This window comes from Drosophila rhopaloa, unplaced genomic scaffold (genome assembly GCF_018152115.1).
Source record: "Drosophila rhopaloa isolate 14029-0021.01 unplaced genomic scaffold, ASM1815211v1 contig_203, whole genome shotgun sequence".
Classification (NCBI taxonomy): domain Eukaryota; kingdom Metazoa; phylum Arthropoda; class Insecta; order Diptera; family Drosophilidae; genus Drosophila; species Drosophila rhopaloa.
Genome location: NW_025335088.1, coordinates 1,252,173 through 1,273,116, shown reverse-complemented (window position 1 = coordinate 1,273,116; position 20,944 = coordinate 1,252,173). Strand labels below are relative to the sequence as shown.

The 20,944-nt window shown below is 37.8% G+C and overlaps 1 protein-coding gene across 2 annotated transcripts in view; it reads right to left on the bottom strand.

The window, feature by feature from the left end:
• LOC108041550 overlaps nucleotides 1-20,582 on the bottom strand; it is a 63,223-nt gene extending 42,641 nt beyond the window's left edge. For both annotated transcript variants that reach the window (XM_044460666.1, XM_044460667.1), the window contains exon 1: nucleotides 20,111-20,582. The gene's annotated coding sequence lies outside the window, so the exon portion shown is untranslated. The remainder of the gene's footprint in view (nucleotides 1-20,110) is intronic.
• Nucleotides 20,583-20,944: the final 362 nt, after the last annotated feature.

The following is a 20,944-nucleotide window of genomic DNA, read 5'->3' as shown; positions in this document are numbered from 1 at the left end:
CCGATCAATCAGTTATATGGCAGCTATAGGATATAGTCGGCCGATCCCGGCCGTTCCGACTTATATACTGCGTGCAAAGGAAAGAAGGGTGTGTGCAAAGTTTCAATCCGATAGCTTTAAAACTGAGAGACTAGTTTGCGTAGAAACAGACAGACGGACAGACGGACAGACGGACATGGCTATATCAACTCAGGAGGTGATCCTGATCAAGAATATATATACTTTATAGGGTCGGAGATGTCTCCTTCACTGCGTTGCACACCTTTGACCAAAATTATAATACCCTCTGCAAGGGTATAATAATAAACCTAATAAACTTTTCTGTCTTTTTATACCCTTGCAGAGGGTATTATAATTTTGGTCAAAAGTGTGCAACGCAGTGAAGGAGACATCTCCGACCCTATAAAGTATATATATTCTTGATCAGGATCACCTCCTGAGTTGATATAGCCATGTCCGTCTGTCCGTCTGTCTGTCCGTCTGTCTGTTTCTACGCAAACTAGTCTCTCAGTTTTAAAGCTATCGGATTGAAACTTTGCACACACCCTTCTTTCCTTTGCACGCAGTATATAAGTCGGAACGGCCGGGATCGGCCGACTATATCCTATAGCTGCCATATAACTGATTGATCGGAAATGCCATAACTTTCGTGTTTGTAAAGTTAGGAAGTTGGGATTTTCTATGGGTTTTATATTTAGCCAATCAATCCGACCTACCAAATTTCATAAGGATCGGCCGACTATATCCTATAGCTGCCATATAACTGATTGATCGGAAATGCCATAACTTTGGTGTTTGTAAAGTTAGAAAGTTGGGATTTTCTATGGGTTTTATATATGGCCAATCAATCCGACCTACCAAATTCCATAAGGATCGGCCGACTATATCCTATAGCTGCCATATAACTGAACGATTGGAAATGCCATAACTTTGTTGTTGTTAAAGTTAGGAAGTTCGGATTTTTTATGAGTATTAAGAATGCATCATATGAATAATTTTGGAGAATATAATTTATATAGTATTCTGCAAGGGTATATCAACTTCGGCTCCGCCCGAAGTTAGCTTTCCTTTCTTGTTATACCCTTGCAGAGGGTATTATAATTTTGGTCAAAAGTGTGCAACGCAGTGAAGGAGACATCTCCGACCCTATAAAGTATATATATTCTTGATCAGGATCACCTCCTGAGTTGATATAGCCATGTCCGTCTGTCCGTCTGTCCGTCTGTCCGTCTGTCCGTCCGTCCGTCTGTCCGTCTGTCCGTCTGTCTGTCCGTCTGTCTGTTTCTACGCGAACTAGTCTCTCAGTTTTAAAGATATCGAATTGAAACTTTGCACACACCCTTATTTCCTTTGCACGCAGTATATAAGTCGGAACGGCCGGGATCGGCCGACTATATCCTATAGCTGCCATATAACTGATTGATCGGAAATGCCATAACTCTGCTGTTTGTTAAGTTAGGAAGTTGGGACTCTCTATGGGTATTATATTTGACCAATCAATCCGACGTACCAAATTTCATAAGGATCGGCCGACTATATCCTATAGCTGTCATATAACTGATTGATCGGAAATGCCATAACTTTGGTGTTTGTAAAGTTAGGAAGTTGGGATTTTCTATGGGTTTTATATTTGGCCAATTAATCCGACTATATTCTATAGCTGCCATATACATAACTGAACGATTGGAAATGCCATAACTTTGGTGTTTTTAAAGTTAGGAAGTTGGGATTTTTTATGAGTATTAGGAACGCATCATATGAATAATTTTGGAGAATATAATTTGCAGAATATTCTGCAAGGGTATTTCAACTTCGGCTCCGCCCGAAGTTAGCTTTCCTTTCTTGTTTTTTTTTTCATTTTTACCAAAGCTTTATCTTAACATTATCTAGAACATGTATGGAATATTCGTTTTCTTGGCCAACATTTTTTTAAGCTTTGTTAGATGAATTCTAAGGCCATTCCATATTTACTACAATACAATTTTAAAGGGCTAGTGCTATGTCGTATTTAGTTTATTTATACATACTAGATTTTTGTCGAACTTAACCTGAAAATAGTTATGTTTCGTGGATCAGATCTAATGAGCTTACATTTGCTTACGTAAAATGCAAATGTTGTTAAAAGTTATCATTCTATGTATATTAAAAATAATTCGCATACTGGCGAAAATTTACAATATTTGGCTCGATTTAGGACAACTTATCATCCGTTGTGCCGATTGGCTAGAAGTTTATCTGGGAAGGAGGCGCAGCATTGACGCCACTTTTGATTGACTCTGCAATAAAATAAAAACAATTGTCTATCTGAAAGCAGATTAATAACGTTAAGAACAAATTAAATAACTCTGTTGCTCACGTCAATAAACTGTCATTAAAAAGTTACAGACAACATGTCTTGTTGAGACAATTCAAGTCTTTTGAATATCGCCGTTTATTTTCGCCTAGGCTGCCCAAGTACAATCCAAACAATATTTACTGGTGCTCCGGATTTTGTCAAGGAAGTTTACGTCGGGGTAGTCGAATTATAGCAGTTGTGATCGCGTGTATGTTATCCAACCCATGAATATTCTCAGCTTATGAGTTTTATAAACACTTTTCAATCGCAGCAACCGCTCAAAAATCCAAGCTCGTGCTAGCAAAATCTCCCCTCACTCAAACCGGCCACATTCGGGCTATTGTAAACAAATGACCCTTTCCAATCTTAAGCCTAGTATCCAGATCGACAAACGATTACGCTAGCGTAAAAACTTTAATCTTTCCAGTGTAACCAAAGTTTCGAGAGTCAATCAGCTGGGTTTACTGACAAGCAGTTAAAATTCAAATATAGTATTTGCGGGAAAGAGCCTTTAAAAAATATTAGTTGCACACTTTTGACCAAAATTATAATACCCTCTGCAAGGGTATAACAATACAATTTAAATTTAACAGTTGTTATACCCTTGCAGAGGGTATTATAATTTTGGTCAAAAGTGTGCAACGCAGTGAAGGAGAAATCTCCGACCCTATAAAGTATATATATTCTTGATCAGGATCACCTCCTGAGTTGATATAAGCATGTCCGCCCGTCCGTCTGTCCGTCTGACCGTCTGTCCGTCTGTCTGTCCGTCTGTCTGTTTCTACGCGAACTAGTCTCTCAGTTTTAAAGATATCGAGTTGAAACTTTGCACACAGCCTTCTTTCCTTTGCACGCAGTATATAAGTCGGAACGGCCGGGATCGGCCTACTATATCCTATAGCTGTTTGAATTTTCTATGCGTTTTATATTTGACCAATCAATCTGACCTACCAAATTTCATAAGGATCGGCCGACTATATCCTATAGCCGCCATATAACTGATTGATCGGAAATGCCATAACTTTGGTTGGGATTTTCTATGGGTTTTATTTTTGGCCAATCAATCCGACCTACCAAATTTCATAAGGATCGGCCGACTATATCTTATAGCTGCCATATAACTGAACGATTGGAAATGTCATAACTTTGGTGTTTTTAAAGTTAGGAAGTTGGGACTGTTTATGAGTATTAAGAATGCATCATATGAATAATTTTGGAGAATATAATTTACAGAATATTCTGCAAGGGTATATCAACTTCGGCTCCGCCCGAAGTTAGCTTTCCTTTCTTGTTTTTTTTTAATTTACTGATAATTATTTGCTAATTTAAAGTTCATAGCTGAACTTTTATTGTGTTTTTTCGTACATTCTGGACCTAAAAAACATTTTGCTCTGACAAGAGGCACCCCAGACAGTATTAATGTTATTTTGTCCTCACATGTAAACTCTGCAATCGACTTTTGTGAGTTTTTTGAGTTTTTCCCTCCATTTCTTATAATGTTTAGTGAGATCTTTTCGCTAGGGTTCACCCAAAGTTCATTTCCGCAGACTGGCAACGCTATGGAATTTTCCGGTATTTTTTCGTCGATCTGTGGACCGACGTGAAGAAAAGGCACGAAAAGTGAACGCCAGCTGTTTGCCTCTCGCTCTCTCTCATGACTGGCGTACGGTTTTCGTCGATCTGGATACTAGGCTTTAGCAACCGCTGGAAATTCTAGCTTCGTTAACAGAATCTCCCCTCACTCAAACCGAGCAGTGTGAGAACCACATCCGGCCTACTGTAAACAAATGACTCCAGTCATATACAAAGCTTCCAAATTTTCCACTTAGGGTCCGATCTAGTCCGAGCCAGTTGCTAACCAAATTTTTGTCAAATAATCTATTAATTAAGTTTCAATTACTTCTCAATTATTTCATCAGCTAATTGTCATACTCTCTTAACTTTGCTCTTTTAATCTCTTCTGAGCAAGATTCTCTTAAGCCGAGGTTTCGTGATTAATATTTTATCAAACCAAAGGCAATTCTTGTTTGGAGACGACTCGATTGGTCGCGAAAATTTAAGTTAATACATAAGTGACTTGTGAAAGTGAATTTGAAAAAAATAAAAGGTGAACATCATAACATAATAAAAATTTATTTTTTTATAAAAAATGATCAACTGATAAATTTAATTCGTATGCATATATGATTTGGGGGCGGAAGTTTCTCGATTTACACGAATCAAAAGCGCTTTTGTTTGGCAAAGCTGTGATAAAGCATCTCCACGGCAGCTCGAAATCAGGATTTTGTAATGGCGGCGAAAACAACGTGGTCGATTTTGTTTTAGAATCGATCCTAAACGAATACCGTTTTATATATTCCTGTCGAGGAGATAACAGCAAAGTCGGTAGTCAGCTCACTCATCAACGGCTAGCTGTACCTCATTACGGAGTCCCAGTAAATATTTAATGAACTCGCATCCGCAATAAAATGGTATTAAACAAGAGAGAACGCTATAGTCGGGTGCCCCGACTATCAGATACCCGTTACTTAGGTAAAGGGAGTGCGAGGGAGATGGAGATAGAAACTTTGATCACGCATAACTTTTTAACGAATGGTCCGATTTGAAAAATTTCTTCTACATTTCGATAGGTATTGATAAACACAATAAAACTGCATTTTTACTTTTCCGAAATATTAAAATTTTTAAAATCGTATATAAGCGATTGTGGGCGTTAAAGGGGGCGTGGCACCTTTTTGAAACAAACTTGCGCTGCGTAGGAACTCCTAGAATCTGCATGCAAAATGCCAATCTTCTAGCTTTTATAGTTTCCGAGATCTCAGCGTTCATACGGACGGACAGACAGACGGACAGACGGACATGGCTATATCGACTCGGCTAGTGACCCTGATCAAGAATATATATACTTTATAGGGTCGGAAACGCTTCCTTCTAGCTGTTACATACTTTTGCACGAATACAATATACCCTTTTACTCTACGAGTAACGGGTATAAAAACAAGAAAGGAAAGCTAACTTCGGGCGGAGCCGAAGTTGAAATACCCTTGCAGAATATTCTGTAAATTATATTCTCCAAAATTATTCATATGATGCATTCTTAACACTCATAAAAATCCCAACTTCCTAACTTTAAAAACACCAAAGCTATGGCATTTCCAATCGTTTAGTTATATGGCAGCTATAGAATATAGTCGGCCGATCCATATGAAATTTGGTAGGTCGGATTAATTGGCCAAAAATAAAACCCATAGGAAATCCCAACTTTCTAACTTTACAAACACCAAAGTTATGGCATTTCCGATCAATCAGTTATATGGCAGCTATAGGATATAGTCGGCCGATCCTTATGAAATTTGGTAGGTCGGATTGATTGGCCAAATATAAAACCCATAGAAAATCCCAACTTCCTAACTTTACAAACACCAAAGTTATGGCATTTCCGATCAATCAGTTATATAGCGGCTATAGGATATAGTCGCCCGATACTTATGAAATTTGGTAGGTCGGATAAATTGGCCAAATATAAAATCCATAAAAAAATCCAACTTCCTAACCTTACAAATACCAAAGTTATGGCATTTCCGATCAATCAGTTATATGGCAGCTATAGGATATAGTCGGCCAATCCTTATGAAATTTGGTAAGTCGGATTGATTGGCCAAATATAAATCCCATAGAAAATCCCAACTTCCTAACTTTACAAACACCAAAGTTATGGCATTTCCGATCGTTCAGTTATATGGCAGCTATAGGATATAGTCGGCCGATCCCGGCCATTCCGACTTATATACTGCGTGCAAAGGAAAGAAGGGTGTGTGCAAAGTTTCAATTCGATATCTTTAAAACTGAGAGACTAGTTCGCGTAGAAACAGACAGACGGACAGACAGACGGATAGACAGACGGACAGACGGACAGACGGACAGACGGACATGGCTATATCAACTCAGGAGGTGATCCTGATCAAGAATATATATACTTTATAGGGTCGGAGATGTCTCCTTCACTGCGTTGCACACTTTTGACCAAAATTATAATACCCTCTGCAAGGGTATAACAAGTACACCGATCCTTAACAGCTGCTATTAAAGCTCAGACCCAGTGAACTACAGGGTTGCTCTGCACTCCGTTCTATTCGGGCTGCGAGCAATGTGATATAGTTGAAATGCTAACCGGAAATACGAAGTTATCGATTAATCGAACGGAACTAACGAGCAGACTGGCTATAAAATAATCTCTAGCTATGGAAAGACTAGAACGACCCACGAAATCTGGGAAACATGGCAAGTTCCCGTCAAAATATAATACTTATCCTGATTATTTAAAGCCCATTTACACAGGGAGGGTTCCTGCAACAGCGACCAAAAATGTTTCAAAACAAACTTTTTATACCCGTTACTCGTAGAGTAAAAGGGTATATTGTATTCGTGCAAAAGTATGTAACAGGTAGAAGGAAGCGTTTCCGACCCTATAAAGTATATATATTCTTGTTCAGGATCACTAGCCGAGTCGATCTAGCCATGTCCGTCTGTCCGTCTGTCTGTCCGTCTGTCTGTCCGTCTGTCTGTCCGCCTGTCTGTCCGTCTGTCTGTCCGTCTGTCTGTCCGTCTGTCTGTCCGTCTGTCTGTCCGTCTGTCTGTCCGTCTGTCTGTCCGTATGAACGCTGAGATCTCGGAAACTATAAAAGCTAGAAGATTGGCATTTTGCATGTAGATTTTAGGAGTTCCTACGCAGCACAAGTTTGTTTCAAAATGGTGCCACGCCCCCTCTGACGCCCACAAGCCACAAGCTGTGGCCACAGTTTTTATGCTATTATGAAAATTTTAATTGATGTGTATTTGTTTCGTCAATACCTATCGATTGGCCTAATAAAAGTTTGCCACGCCCACTCTAACGCCCAAAAACCCATTAAACGCTTAAGCCTGGCTAGCGCCTACATTTCCGCCTTTCATGGCGCCATCTAACGGATGACTTTGGAACAGCTGGCCAAGGTGCTAATTCGAGCGGCGAAAAACATACAAGAAGGCATATTTATATTAAGTTGTTTAGCTGAGTAACGGGTATCTAATAGTCGAGGCACTCGACTATAGCGTTCTCTCTTGTTTTAATGTGTACATGTGCTAGTTGGAGACCGGAAAAAAAGCTAAATCTCGCTTTTGCGCATGCTGTGATATTCTGTTGGTACTAAGTATTTTTAAAGTATATAAGTATGAGACTTTTATTTGCCACTTTTGTGATTTTTCGGAGAAGTAGAAGCGACCAGGATGAAAAAATCAAACTGACCTATGTGGCAAAATGATTAGTGAGGTGATCACTACTTTAAAGGAAAGATCTATTTTAAGCGGGTGTATGAGAATCCATATGGCTGGGTCCACACTGTGTCAAGTTATTATGGTGCTATTGGGTTAATGCAGAGGCTTATGTGCTCCTTACACTTCATCTGGTTTCATATTGAGTCAGCTATTGATTGCCTAACTCAATTTTTCTGTTTACAAAACGGGGTTAACTCCATAACTCGAGTTACGTACCGATGTTTTATACCCTTGCAAAGGGTATTATAAGGTCAGTCAAATGTTTGCAACGCAGTGAAGGAGACATTTTTCACCCTATAAGGTATATACTATATATTCAGCATCATTTGTAATAACTGCAGGGTATATAAACTTCGGCTTGCCAAAGTTTGCTTCCTTTCTTGTTCGTTTTGATTTTGCTGTATAAAATTTTGGGAATCATCCAGAATTTAGAAAACAACGAAACTATGGAGGAATATGATTTACTCTTGTTAAATCTAACAAGATTCCCAAAAAATGGTGTCCACAATTCGTGTTCACTAGGAGTTTGAAATGCATGTGCTTTGCTGCTACCACGAAATCCATCGATGTTCTTCTCAAATAGATCCAGCAGGATCTGTAGTGCCTCTGGAGTCCACAAAAATCTTGCATTTAAAAACCATTACTAAAAAGATTAATGTGTGTAATTGATGTCAATTTAATTTGTTGAAGCCTATCATTCAGACCGACAAACAAGTTCGCCAGCGGAAAACCTTTACAAAATTTTATCTTTTGGGGTTTCTGTTGAAGTGGGTTGGGTTGCTCATGAGTGAGTGAACAAAAAAGAGTTGCTCACAGAACTGAGTGAGTGAACATGTTCCTTCGAATTTGTTCTTTTTTGTTCACTTGTTCAGTTTTGCTCACTTGCTCCTTTGTATTCACTTGCTTTATACAGTCAATCTCAGAGCGCTCAAACCTGATCATTCTTCCGTTTATTTTGTTTCAATACTCAATACTCTGAAATGCAGCGCTCAATTGTTATCTTAGCATTAATTAAGCAATGAGCAGTGAGAAAGTTAAGGACAGAACATGTGAGCAAGTGAGCAAGTGAACAAGTGAGCAAGTGAACAAGTGAGCCAGTGAACAAGTGAGCAAGTGAAAAAGTAAGCAAGTGAACAAGTGAGCAAACTGAGTGAGTTCACTCATTAAAAAAAAAAGAACAAGTGAACATGTTCACCCAAATGAGCAGTTTTTACCCAACACTGTTGCAAGAGCATTGTGTTTCTTAGGTCAAAAATGGACGGAAATCCACAAACAAACAAGAAAGGAACCGAACTTTGGCTTGTATCACAAAACGACTGCATTTCGATTTCGATGCCTATATTACTAAAAAGGAGCTACATATGTCGATTTTGAGCTGCATTTTGTTGTCCGATTTTGACAAAACCAAAAGATACCATTTTTTTTTAATTTCGATTTTTCTATGGGAGCTATTTAAATAGATATCCTATTTTATTTTAATTAAAATATTGCCAAATCCCAAAGAACAAAAAAAATTAAAAAAAACAACAAAGTTATCCTTTTTAATTTTTTTTCCGATTATTCTTTGGGAGCTATGTATATGATTTAGTCGTACGATCAGGCTCGTTCCGACTTATTTACAACCTGCACTAGAAAGACAACTTTTGGGACAGTTTCAAGCAGATAGCTTTAAAACTGAGGGACTAGTTTGGGAAGAAACGAACGGACGGACTTACGGGCAGACGGACAGACATACAAGGGTTGATCGACTCTCCTGGTGATGCTGTTCCAGAATATATATCTTATATGGGGTCGGAAATGTCTCCTTCACTGCGTTTCAAACTTTTTAATGAAATTATAGTACCCTCTGCAGGGGCATAGAAACTTTAAATTAGCATAAATTTTTCAGTAAATAAATAAAAAAACATTAACATTAAAAATTTAAATTATATTGTTTTTTAATTTCTTTGTATAGCTGCAGACATGTTTTGCCAACGTAGTTGAGAATATCCAAAAATAGCAAAAAATGTCCCAACTTATCGATTATTTCCAAAAAGTCCTGCAAAATCGGCCAAAACTTTGCACACACCCTTCATTCCTTTGCACGCAGTAAAGCGGTCGGAACGGCCGGGATCAGCCGACTATATCCTTTAGCTGCCATATAACTGATTGATCGAAAATGCCATAACTTTGGTGTTTTTAAAGTTAGGAAGTTGGGATTTTCTATGAGTATTAAGAATGCATCATATGAATAAATTTGGAGAATATAATTTACAGAATATTCTGCAAGGGTATATCAACTTCAGCTCCGCCCGAAGTTAGCTTTCCTTTCTTGTTTTCCAGATACACTGCTCGCCACTTGAATATAACACCTCTAAAGTCGATTTTCTATAGTTAATTGCTGCTGAACCAAACATCTAGGAAAATAATTTGTGTGTTCTTATAAAGTTTATTTAAATGTAGTAATTTGAAAATTGAAATTTTGAAAATTGCAAAGGTTGTAAGTGTACAAAAAACATTTCTAACCAATAAGTAACAAATTGTGGATTCTTCATTTTGCACCACTCGAATAGGATTCTTTAACTAAAAACAATTTCAGAATATTTCTATCCTTTTCAAATAATAATATTCTTAAATTAGAAATAATAAACATGTTTTTAAGCAAAAAAAGTTTTTTAATAGTGTGTTGAGCCACCTTTTTCCTTTAAAACTTCACACATTCGGTCTTTAAGGGATGCATACAATTTTCCCAAATAACTCAACGAAATCGAGCTCCATGCGAATTTGATATCTGCATTTAGTTCGGGAACGCTCGAATATTGCTGACCTGATCCATAGACCTGATCCATGACCCATCACAATACCTCCAGCACAGCTGTGCAACTAATCAAGAAGGGTCCATTGCGAAGATCATGAAAGTAGTAGCTGTAGCCTTCGGGGTCCTCCAACCTAAGCTTCTTTTCGTCCAATAAGGCAACACGACGCCACTCCGAAGTCCAGGTCTAATGGTGACTTCTTAGTCTCTTGATTTTTAGTCTCTTCAGTTGTGAATTAATCAAGAAAACGACGCATGGTTGCCAAACTTGCTTTAACGTTCCATTTGCAATTTGCTATGACGTGACGGCTCCTGTCGGTTTTTTTGTTTGAAGTGCCACGCCCCATTTTCATTTTTTTTTAATTTTATACAAATAAAGAAAAATGCTTAGGTAAACCAAAATTTGTGTGCACACGCCAACGAAACCGAACAAATAAAATGCATGCTTTATTCAAGTGGCGCCAAAATTCCATTGATTTTATGCGAATGCTCACATGAATTGCAAAAAAACTTAATAACGGTTCTATTCCAAAACACAGAATATACCAGAATGTGCTAAGAATGATTGCACAAAGATAATATGCAATAAATACCGAATTTTACCATTTCGAGTTATGAGCAGTTGTTATGAGAGCATACATACATATGTACATGGGTATCCACCCTGCAGTACCGTTCATCACCTTTTAATCGCTTTTTCATCACCAAAAATTCATCACTGCTGATTAATCATTGATGAATCTTCATACAAATTAGTGATGAATTTAACATTGGCATGTCCTAGGAGTTAATCAGTGAAAAATTCATCACTCTTTAATCAGTAATTCATCACTCTTTTTTCAGTTTTTCATAACTCTTTAATCAGTAATTCATCACTCCACTCCATTTTGTCAGCTCATTTTATGGGGAGAGACAGAGTAACAGAGGGAGATGGAAATTTTTCTGCGTTTCCTACGATCGGGGACTGAGAGTTTCGGCTCTGCCTGTGTCGCACTCGGCTCTGCCGACTTTGCCTTTGGCTCTGCCGGCGTCGCAGTCCGCTGCTGATTAAACAGTGATGAATTTTTGTAGTGATGAATTTCGGAACTGCAGGGTATATATACTTTTAACGACGCGTATGTGTATTTAAGCGACGAGTAGAGACTGTGAGTGTGAACGACAAATACGAGTAGAAGGAAGAACAACGAGTACGAGCAAAAAACTTTAAAAAAAATAAAAATAAAATTGTACTTGCAACTATGTCGACCCTTGCTGACTTTGAATCGGTTTTACAGGCGTTGAAAACTGAAAAAAAGAAGAATGTAGACCTTTTGCACAAGTTTGTCTACGAATATGACGGTGATCGACATAATCGAAAACGGCTACGTAGTTTTGAAGGTTTTGATTTTGTGGAAAGTGATGAACTCTTCAACCAAAAAGTGTCTTACGTTGCGCAAAATTTGTCAAACAACGACCTTGCCATAATTTGCAACATTTTGGGCTTGCAACACGACAAAAATGATCTGATGCTTCACATTTTCCGAAATTTGCGTGTTAGAAAATTACTAGAAGACGCTGATGAAGAGGACTCGGAAGATGATGAAATAGACGAACAAGAAGAGAATGACAAGGACAACGACGAGAAAAATTCGAACGATGAAGACGACGAGTTTCGTTCTTTACGCAGCAACGCAGAAAAGCAGGCCATAGCGAACAACAAAAACGCACAGGCTGGTACAGTAGCGTCGAGGAATAGCGATTCCGCTTCGGTACAAAGTTTCGCTGTGAATTCGCCGCGATTTTCAGTAAATTTCCGAGATGTTGAAGATTCTATTCGGCCATTCAGTGGATGTGATACCCTTGCAGTTGAAGTGTGGGTTGCCGATTTCGAAGACATGGCTTCCATTATGTACTGGGATGACCTGCAAAACTTCATTTTCGCGAAACGTTCTCTAAAAGGTCTCGCTAAAATGTACATTATGAGTGAGCGCGGTATAAGAAGTTGGCAAATGTTGAAAAACGCATTGATCAAAGAGTTCAAGGCCGAAGTGAATGGTGCGCAATTACACAAGTTGTTATCTGAAAGAAAAATCAAAAACAATGAACGTGTTCAAGAATATCTTCTCAAAATGAAAGAAATGGCTTCTCGTGGCAGTGTAGATAACAGTGCTCTAATGCAATATGTGATTGATGGCATCAATGATTTGAGCGTCAATAAATCGATATTGTACAACGCTAAAGACTTGAAGGAGTTCAAGGAAAAGTTAAAGTGAAAAATCCGGAAAGCCAAAAAATCAAGACGACAAGTTGAAATATGCAATTGGCAAAGACAGTGCAGCCCATAAAGACATATCCAAAGAAAGGTACATTGCTACAACTGTGGTGTAATTGGCCATACATCAAATCAGTGCCCTAATCAAAGCAGCGGTCGGAAATGCTTTAAGTGCAACAATTTCGGACACATATCTAAAGACTGCCCCACAGACAAAATTGAAACGGTTGAAACTCCGAAAAATACGCGCAAAGTATCGGATGATAAATTGTCGATGTGTAAAGAAATTTCTATGAAAAACAACAAGTACACAGCTCTTATTGACACAGGCAGCAAATACAATATTATGAGTTAAAAAACGTACGTAAGCTTGAATAAGCCTGAATTGAGTACAGTTAACATTTTTCTTGTCGGTTTTGGAAATAATAACAACAGGGTGAAACCACACGGTTCTTTTAAAGAAGAATTCGAAATTGACGATCATGTGTTTGAAGAAAATTTTCTAGTCGTTTCATCTGACTTTTTGGATGTACAAGTTGTGTTAGGCGCAGAATTTTGTAGCAACGCCGAAATACTTATAAATCGTGACGGAATAAAAATACAAAGCCGAGACATACATAACTCCGAAAATGAATTAAGTTCGCTTATGAAAATCAACGTCGAAAGTACTGAAAGTGTAAACATAAACATTGACGAGAGTGCAACCACTCAAGCGAAACGCGAAGTATACGACCTGATCAAAAACTATAAACCGACGAGTACTAAAACAACAAACGTCGCGATGCGTATTGTTTTAAAGGACGATACTCCGGTACACTCGCCTCCGCGTAGATTCGCATTCTCCGAGCGGTGTATTATCGACGATCAAATCGAACAGTGGCTGAAGGACGGAATCATCGAGCATTCCGAGTCCGAGTACAGCAGTCCGGTCGTCCTGGTTAAGAAACGCGACAATGCAACTCGACTCTGCATTGACTTCAGAAGGATTAATAAGGTAATAGTACGAGATTTGTTTCCACTTCCCTTGATCGAAGACCAACTGGACCGTCTGCAAGATGCTCACGTATTCAGCACGCTGGACCTTAAAAACGGATTTTTCCACGTTAACGTCGATGCAGAAAGCCGCAAGTTCACGTCCTTTGTTACTCACAATGGCCAGTACCAGTTCTTGAAAGTCCCTTTTGGCCTTACGAATTCTCCAGGCGTATTTCAAAGGCACGTTAACGCAATTTTCCGAGACTTGACCCGATCTGGTATAGCGATTCCTTATGTCGACGATATAATTAATAATCCCAGCTACAAACGAAGATGAAGCAGTAGCCAATCTCAAGACAGTCATCAAGCGTTGTGAGGATTACGGTTTGGTGATCAATCTAAAGAAATGCTGTTTCCTCAAAAAGAAAATCGAGTTTCTAGGCCATAGCATTGAAAACCAAAAGATATGTATCTCAGATGAAAAAACAAAGGCTGTGACGAAGTTTCCTATACCGACAAACCAGAAGCAACTACAAAGCTTTCTGGGTCTGGTTGGATATTTTCGGAAATTTATCCTGAACTTCTCCATCATAGCCAAGCCTTTGACCGACCTGATGAAGCACGACGCCAAGTTTTATTTTGCTGACAGAGAGATAGATGCTTTTAACATGCTGAAGACTTTATTTACCCAGAAACAAATTTTAAAGATTTTTCATCCGCAGCACCAAACAGAGCTACACACAGATGCATCGATTGATGGTTTTGGAGCAGTTCTACTCCAAAAGTTGCCCAACGATAACCAGATACATCCGGTGTACTACATGAGCTACGAATTAGAAATCCTGGCAGTGGTAGAAGCATTTCGTAAATTCCGAGTTTACCTTTTAGGAATGCATTTTAAGTTGGTCAGCGATTGCAATGCTTTTACGAAGACGATGGAAAAAAGGGAAGTCTGTACTCGAGTCGCACGTTGGATCCTCGCACTTCAGGAGTTTGACTTTGAAGTTGAACACAGATCAGGTACACGCATACGTCATGCAGATGCTTTAAGCCGTTATCCCGTAATGATGATCTCTGACGAAAGCTTGCACAGCAAACTAAAGTGTGTTCAATCGCAGGACGAGCAACTAAAAGCAATAATTGACATCCTTGCTGAAAAATCTAGCCACAACAATTTCTTCATGAGATCGGGTCTGTTGTACAAATTGGTAAACGACGATGAACTGATGGTTCTACCACCAATCCTTCAACGCGAAATCATTCGACAGGCACATGAAAAAGGACATTTTTCTGTGAAGAAGACCAAGGAGATCATCGGAAAGGAATATTACATCCCAAATCTCGAAGACAAGATTCAACGACAAATCAAATGCTGCATTCCATGTATTGTTTCAAACCGCAAACTTGGGAAAAAAGAAGGAGAGTTACACCCATTGCCGAAGGAAGCGGAGCCGCTTCAAACATTTCACATCGATTTTTTGGGGCCTCTCGAATCGACTCACAAGGCATACAAACACATTCTTGCTGTCATTGACGGATTCACCAAATTTTGTTGGCTGTATCCCACAAAAACAACATCTTCCAAGGACGTCATCACCAGACTGGAGGCTCAGAGCGCAATATTTGGCAATCCTGTTCAAATAATATCCGATCGAGGCACAGCTTTTACTTCAGACGACTTCAGAAACTATTGTGAGAACGAGGGTATTGCACTACATGCAGTTACTACAGGAGTTCCAAGAGCAAATGGGCAGGTTGAACGCCTTAACGCCACAATTGTTTCCGTGTTGTCCAAACTGTCCATAGATGACCCCAGCAAGTGGTACAAGTTTGGAAGCCACTTTCAGCAGACAATCAATTCGACGTACAGCAGGAGTACACATACAACTCCATTCGAGCTTCTTGTAGGTATCAAGATGCGCACTAAAGCTGACATCAAGCTGAAGGCAATGATTGAGCAAGAACTAATCCAAATGTTCCAGGACAATCGAGACGAGATCCGTAAAGCTGCCAAGCCACATATCCTTGTCATGCAAAACGAGAACAAACACACGTATAATCTCAGACGTAGACCAGCAGCAACTTACAAAGTCGGTGATATTGTCGCTATCAAACGCACTCAACTTGGTGGAGGGCTTAAGTTAAAACCGAAGTATTTGGGTCCTTATCGAGTTACAAAAGTCAAGCCTAAAGACACTTACGATGTTGTGAAAGAATCTCTATCTTCTGACGGGCCAAGATGCACTACCTCTTGCGCCGAATATATGAAGCCATGGATTAAAATATCCTCCGAGGACGACGACGATACATTCGGGACGAATGTTTAGGAAGGATGGCCGAGTTGTGGGAATGGGTCTGGCAGCTCCGTTCAGCCCAACCCATCTCTAATGAGGAGATATCAAAAAAGTATTCAGGAAGAAAAAAGAAGTATTGAACGAGCATTAAGATCGAGAGAAGCGAATGAGCAAGACGTGCGAAAAAACGAAGTTAAATAACGACGCGATCGAATAATCCAAAAAACGCAGTTTAACACGATTTAAATTCATTAAAATACCTAAAATTATTATCAGAACTACTTATCACTAATTTCATTTAAATAAAACTATCAACTTATTATAATAAAACAACAAATAGTGGGACTTCTTATTTAAATAGGAAAACCAATCCCACATATGTATAAAACGATTGTGAAGAAGCAAAGTCAAATGATCACACTCAATCTGTAAGCTCGCTAATATAAAACAAGAGAGAACGCTATAGTCGGGTGCCCCGACTATCAGATACCCGTTACTCAGGTAAAGGGAGTGCGAGGGAGATGGAGATAGAAACTTTGATCACGCATAACTTTTTAACGAATGGTCCGATTTGAAAAATTTCTTCTACATTTCGATAGGTATTGATAAACACAATAAAACTGCATTTTTATTTTTCCGAAATATTTAAATTTTTAAAATCGTATATAAGCGATTGTGGGCGTTAAAGGGGGCGTGGCACCATTTTAAAACAAACTTGCGCTGCGTAGGAACTTCTAAAATCTACATGCAAAATGCCAATCTTCTAGCTTTTATAGTTTCCGAGATCTCAGCGTTCATACGGACAGACAGACGGACAGACGGACATGGCTAGTTCGACTCGGCTAGTGATCCTGATCAAGAATATATATACTTTATAGGGTCGGAAACGCTTCCTTCTAGCTGTTACATACTTTTGCACGAATACAATATACCCTTTTACTCTACGAGTAACGGGTATAAAAAGGCTAATATTTTGCAGTCTATCGACTGCCCTAAACTCCTCTTTTAAGCCTAGTAATCAAATCGAAAAACGCGATAATTTTTTGGTAGTTCAGAGATCATAGCTGCACTTTTCCGTCAATTTTTGACCTAAAGCCTAGTATCCAGATCGACAAACGATTACGCTAGCGTAAAAACTTTAATCTTTCCAGTGTGACCAAAGTTTCGAGAGTTCATCAGATTTAAGCGTGCTACGGTCGTACTGTCAATCAGCTGGGTTTGTTGACAAGCAGTTAAAATTCAAATATCGTATTTGCGGGAAAGAGCCTTTAAAAGATATTATCAAATACCTTGGCAAGACAAGTGTCCCGCTGTACAAAGAAATTAAAAAACAATACAATTTAAATTTAACAGTTGTTTTTTTTTAATTTACTGATAATTATTTGCTAATTTAAAGTTCATAGCTGCACTTTCATTGAGTTTTTTCGTACATTCTGGACCTAAAAAACATTTGGCTCTGACAAGAGGCACCCCAGATAGTATTAATGTTATTTTGTCCTCACATGTAAACACGCAATCGACTTTTGTGAATTTTTTGAGTTTTTCCCTCCATTTCTTATAATGTTCAGTGAGAAGCGCACGCCAAAAGATTAAATTTTTTAATCTTTTCGCTAGGGTTCACCCAAAGTTCATTTCCGCAGACTGGCAACGCTATGGAATTTTCTGGTATTTTTTCATCGATCAGGGGATCGACGTGAAAAAAAGGCCCGACGAAAAGTGAACGCCAGCTGTTTGCCTCTCGCTCTCTCTCATGACTGGCGTACGGTTTTCGTCGATCTGGATACTAGGCTTAAGAAACACTGCTCTGACGACAGATACTCCAAAAGATAAAATTGTTTAAACTTTTCGCTAGGGCCTGACGAACGTTCATCCAGACTTCATTTCAGATAACCACCTAAACCGAAAAAGAAGAATAGAATTTTCAGCAGCAAATAGATTATCAACTGCTGTTGGCGAATCGGTGAAGAAGAATAGTTTTATTTAGACAGGCGTACTTAAATAAAAAACAATGAATTGAAACGAAAACCTAATAAAACTTTCACTAATTACATCAGTCGGGACCCAGGCAATCCACCTTCCTTTTGATAAATGATGTTGTGACCACCACTCCCTGATACATAATTTTCTTCAGCATTTCCCCAATGATATATTTGCACACATCTCATAGGGGCGTAGGTGTTTCCCCAACAGGCATTTGACTATTTTCATCCTGTGCCCTCCAAGATTCCCTTTTTAAGCCTAGTAAACAGATCAAAAAATAATTTCGTCAGCGGAAAAACTTTAATCCTTACCGTGAGACAGCATTTTTGAGTGTTCATCAGGACTAAGTATACTAATATTGTCAATTACTTGGGTTCCTTCACAAGCAGTTCATCTGAGCGAAAAACATGTTCACCAACGGTGCAAGATTAGTCTTAAACAGTGTGACAGCATTTTTGAGAGTTCATCAATTGAGTGTGCTACGGTCGTACAGTCAATCAGCTGGATTTGTTGACAAGCAGTCGAAATTTAAATAAAAATACTTGCAGGAATTAAAGGATATCTTCAAGTGCCCTAGCAAAACCAGTTTGCCGGTGTATAAAAAAAAATGTTCTGGTTTATTTTTCATCGATTAATTAAATTAAATTAAACAAAAATGAAAAAAAAAACACGTTTAAATTTAAATTCTTTTTTTTAAATTTAGTTGTCCACCGGCAGAGTGGTACTTGAGAATACCCCGTAAGAGCAGTTCTGATAAACTCTCAAAAATGCTGAAAATATTAGCGTTTTTCGATCTGAGTACTTTTGGACATGCACTTCTTAGAGAAAATAAAGAGCTGTTGCGGAACTTTGTCGCTTTTGCAGTGAGTCTTTTACTTAAAACTCATTTGAAAACTATTGTTAGAAGTCAACATATTTCTGCATTTTTCTTGTAAATATAACGTCTACACAAAAAAAAAAACTGAAAATATATTATTGACTAGATTTGTAATATTTTAGGAGATAACTAGATTTTTAATATTTTAGAAGATAATAATAAACACAACAAAATGAGCTGTTTTTTGAAATAAATCCTTCTTATGTCAAACTTCGACCAAATTATATTTAATCATGACCCAAAAATTTACGGCTTAAGAAAATTTGAAAATGATCGGAGGTCGCGAGAGAGAGGGCTGAGTGTATTATAATTTTGGTCAAAAGTGTGCAACGCAGTGAAGGAGACCTCCGACCCTATAAATTGATCAGGATCACATCCTGATTTGATATAAGCATGTCCGTCTGTCTGTTTCTACGCTAACTAGTCTCTCACTTTTAAAGATATCGACTTGATATTAGAATTATAATAATTGATAATAACCATTAAATGTAAGAATAATATTTAATTAAATAAATGGAAATATTGAAAAAATTATGTGTTTATTTACTGATGAAAATACTGATGGAAATGGGGAGAAAAAGCTATGAATTACTGATGAAAAAAAATTAAAAAGCGATGAAAATGCGATGAAATACTGATGTAAATGTGATGAATTACTGATGAAAATGCGGTGAATTCATCACTTTTTAATCAGTAATTCATCACTCTTTAATCAGTAGTTCATCACTCTTTAATAAGTAATTCATCCCATTTTCATCAGTAAATGCTGATTAAAGAGTGATGAATTACTGATTAAAGAGTGATGAATTACTGATTAAAGAGTGATGAATTACTGATTAAAGAGTGATTAATGTTTCACTGATTAACTCCTAGGAAATGTCAATCTTAAGTTCATCACTAATTTGTATGAAAATTCATTGATTAATCATCAGCAGTGATGAATTTTTGGTGAAGATTCATCGATTAAAACGTGATGAACGGTAATGCAGGGAGTGAACAATTTGTATGTCTTATAGAGGAACTGGAAATGGTCAAATAAATATATCAAAGAGTAGGGAAATTAAATTAAATTTCAACAAAACAAAACTTAATAAAAATATATATGTACATAATTAAATAATATTTGTGTTATTTATTACAAACTGAGAGGTCAACGATATATCAACCTTGCCCAATACAAGATTGCATGTTGGGGAGCTCAAAGCTGTGCTGCGACGAGACTTATCTCTAAGATTCGACAACATATTGTAGATATTACCAGCTACCTATCTTATGTCGCTTTGGGCTCACTTACCGATAACATAATCATTCAATTGGGGTCCTTTTTTCACAGCTTTTACAGTTTTTATACCACTCTTTGTTCGAGATACTCACTAAATTGAAATGAACATATTTTTTAAAAAAATTATATAATAGTTAAAAAAGCTCTGCATACTCCATTCACGCAAAATTTAAGCATATGTTGCAGTTATTTTATTTTTGTGTTTCACTTATTTATTTGATATGAATGTTATATCGCTAGATTTGTTTGTTAGCTCAATATGCCATTCACTCACACTAATAACGTGATTTAAATTAAGGTAATTAGGATATAATATTTCCTTCAATTTTTATCACAACACTTAAATGTTTACCTTTATTGACAAACCCCTAATCCTTCGTATTATTAAAATTACATGGAATTGTTATAGAATTAGGAAAATATACTTAATTTGCATTAATAACTTTAATACATGCGTCCATTTTTCTCTAAGCAATAGAATATTGCTTCACGACATAAGTACGGAAACTGAATATAAAACACAATTTTCGTTGATTTCGACAGAGAGGACGTGGAAACGAGAAACCGAAACCAACCGATATGAGATCCTGAAATCAAAATACTCTTGGCAGTATTTTGGCCAATAAGAGCCCGAAGCCAAAGAAAACCCCACAAGAAAGAGAATGTATATGTATATTGATGTAAAAACAAACCAATAAAATGGGACCATCCGTCGCCAAGGGGCGTTTCCCATGGAACGCGCTTGCGCTCGTTGTGCATTACAAGTTTGTCAAATTCACCCTGTGTTTAAACGAGTATGTAGCACTATTTGAAATATTTGAACTGTTGAACATTGCTTTTAATTTA